Raw genomic sequence first — 3,603 nt, 5'->3', positions numbered from 1 at the left:
GTGCTGACACTAGGGTGACTTATGAGTTTGCATGCGTGTGGGTGGGTGGGTGTGGGTGTCGGTGTGTGTGTGTATGGTCTGCTTTCTTGTATGTTTGGTGATAATAAATTTTGAATAGAAAAAAAAAGTATTACCTCATGCCTATCAGACTAGAGTCTCTCCTGCCTCATGACTAAAGTCTGGTCACTAGTGTTCTCAGTGTCTGGCATTCCTAAACCCCTTTTTGATTCAGAGCCTAAATGGATCCGGGACCCTTTGCCAGAATTTGTCACCATCCCTAAGGATGGTGACAAATAGACCAGTTGGTTCCTATTCATTCTTTTTTTTTTTTTTTTCTCCTATTCACTCTTAACTCTCAGCTTATATGTGGATTCCTTAGGAACTTGCTCCTGATTTTCTTGCGCCTAGACTGGACTCCACATCCTGCCCCCCAGCTTCTTACATCGCCTCTCACAGCAGTGACTGTAATTGTGAGTGTGCGTCTCCCATTGTACTGCAGCCTAGAAGAAGGACACTGAGTGAGACCATGCACATTTCTCCTGGTACTTGGAACACAGACTGGTACATCATAGAAGTCTGCAAGTTTTTTTACTGGATAAATAAAAAATGTTTAATGAAAAATATTGTGAGAGATATATACATCTCTCTCTATATATATATACACACACACACATATCACTAAAGAGCATATATAACTAAAGAGATTCCTCTTAAGGACAAAGACTTGATTTTCATTTCCTATACATTATCCAAATTTCATTATATAGCTACCAGGGGACCACAAGGATAAGTGAACAAGAAAAACAATTTCTGAGATATTGTAAGAATGTATTTAATACTTTTCTGAGGGGCCAGCAGTTGATGTAATGGCTATGTTGCTGGATTGTCATATAGTTGACTGTGATTCAAGTCCCGGACCTGGTGGCTTGAACTCATGCCAAGTGCATGTGCAAGCATGCCCAAGATCCTAAGAGGAAAATGGAGGAGAAGGGATTGTGGCATAGCCATTCCCCTGGGGGGTGATTTCTTGCCTTCTGTCTCTCTGTCTCTTTCTGTCTTTCTGGCGAGTGCACGCACCCTACAGCAAAAAAACTCTCAAAAAAAAATTCTGAGATTTTAGCTACTTTGCATAAGAATGTTCTTTTTATCCAATATTTACACTGATTTTACAATGATTAAAATAAAACCTTTTTTCCTATGTGTTTTACAAAGCTCTGGAGAAAAAAGGGGAGGAAGATAATGTTTTACTCAGAAAATGTCTATGTATTGTTTGTAATATCCTTCTAGAAAATTATTTCCATGTGTGCATAAGGAATTCGTTTTAGAGATAAAGTTTCTCTGTCCCTTTAGATGCATGAAATTCACTCTCATTAACATTGCTGGGGGTTACGTGTACATTTTCAGAGAAGAATACAGACTCTGTATGAATAATATGTATGTAGTTTTCTATGTTCCAGGGCTTATCATTTAAGCTCAAAGATTTCAAAAGACATAAAAGTGACTGGTGATTTGGACGAAGCAGAACACTCTGCAGGAATTATGATCACAAGGAGGAAAATGCATGAATAAATCAAAATGATGTACATGACTCCTTAGGATTTGGAAGTGTAAAAATTTGGGAACAAAAATAGAACATATTAATGACTTAAAAAGGATAAGTGCAAGTTCACATAAAGAATTATGAATGGAGGAAATCAGCAGAAATAAGAAAGTGGGGAATAAAGCAAATATCACAGTAACTGACAGAATCACTTCCTCTGATTTAAACAGTAACAGCATCAAGAATAGGGGACAATTACCAAAACCAATATACAAAGGCATGGTAATATTAAATATTTGCAACAAGCAGAAAAATGAAGCAACAGCCAAAGAAGACTATCAAAGAGAGAGGAAAGAAAAAATTAACAGATGCCAACTGAATCACCTGTCCTATAATTAAAGAACAAAAGTAATTATAACTAGCGACCACAATGCTACCTTAAAATGAAAATGTAAACTCAATGCCCAGTATTAAATGTCCAATTCCAGTGTTAAGTAAAAGCACTGAGGTGGAATGATAAAAAGACACATTCATAGTTAATCTCATTGACCAAGAGAGTGTTGAACTTTTTTGTTTGTTTATTTGTTTGTTTGGTTGGTTTTGCTAGAACTTCACTATGGTTCAGGGACATTCCATTTTCCATTTTTTTTTTCTTGTCTAATTTTAAAAGTAATTTCCTTTTTAAGGTGATGTACAGTTTTACCTTGTGTTTCAGAAGCAAAATGAATGACCATTCTCATAATTACAAATACAGCTTAAGTCCTAAGGGCTAATAACATTTGGAATTAGAAAGATTCTAAACAGATTGACTGTAGTCTAACCTGGTCCTTCCAATTCTCCCATCTTTCCAGCTTTGCCTGAATTACAGACCTGCTCACTGGCTTGCCCTCGTGGGGATTCCTTTAGCTTTCTCCACCACGTTAACTCATGCACTACTTAACCATTGCATGGGTATCTCAACTGCCCACCTTACCTCTCTTCCTCTTTGTCTTTTAAAGGTGCGTGCAAATTTCTTTATTACCACTTTAATGACGTTTCAATGGCATGATAGAAGAACAGAGATAGAGCACAGATGTCCAGTAGCCTTATCTTAACAGCAATGCCTACTTCCTCCAAGTAGCGACAGGCAAAACATGTGACTGGACTGCAGTATAAGATATTCACCTTCTCACAGAACATGGGGGACATTATACTGACTTCATTGTCACCTTCGTAGTACCTGATCCATCCCTGTATTTTTGTCCCTGTATCCTTAAGAATTGCCATTTATGTGACTTTATTCACTGCCAAACATGCGTGCTCCAGATACATATTATCATCTAGGCACATCCTCTGCTTACATAGCACTGAATGTGAAGGAAATGCAATGAACTTAAATGTACTTGAGATCATGCCTCAGCTGAAGCAAGAAGGGTATCTCCTTGGGAGAAAAAATGCCATTGTTTTTGGGGGTTCCCTGTAGTTAAAAATTGCAATCAGACTTGGATCTAGGGAGTATGCTGGCCAAAGGCCTGCCCTTTCATCATTCTGGACCTCAGTGTGCTCACGGATAGGCAAACACAGAACAATACCTGGAATTTTACACCCAAACAAGAAAACTCAGACATTTTTAGATAATGTGAGGTCAAAAATTTTACCATCTCTCATGTTCCCTTTTTCAAAAAGCTACCAGAAGACTAATAAAACAACAGTATATGAAGACAGAGGGACACATGACATTCAGGAAACAGAGACTTCACCACAGGTGAGAAACAAAGAATCTCCAGAGTTATTGTGAAAGAAGCCAGAACATTCACTGCATAGCAGAAATCATCCCAGACTTAGCAAAAGAAAGCTCTCAGAGAAATGTTTCCAAGAGAAAAATAAACATGATGTGTCTGAATGAATTAAGCGGAGTGTTTAGTCCTGCTGGAGAATTTGGGGAATGAATTAGTAACACATGCAGTGAAAACTAAGTAAACAAAGAAGCAAGTGATTATGAATCCTAGGGAAAACACAAAGCCGTAATAGAAAAGAAATGTGTTCATGATATACTATGTAGCTCAGCTGCAGTTAATATTTAC

The sequence above is a fragment of the Tupaia chinensis genome, unplaced genomic scaffold (genome assembly GCF_000334495.1).
Source record: "Tupaia chinensis unplaced genomic scaffold, TupChi_1.0 Scaffold000492_1, whole genome shotgun sequence".
NCBI classification, from domain to species: domain Eukaryota; kingdom Metazoa; phylum Chordata; class Mammalia; order Scandentia; family Tupaiidae; genus Tupaia; species Tupaia belangeri.
The sequence above is the reverse complement of the archived record's forward strand: the minus strand, read 5'-3'. Positions refer to the sequence as shown.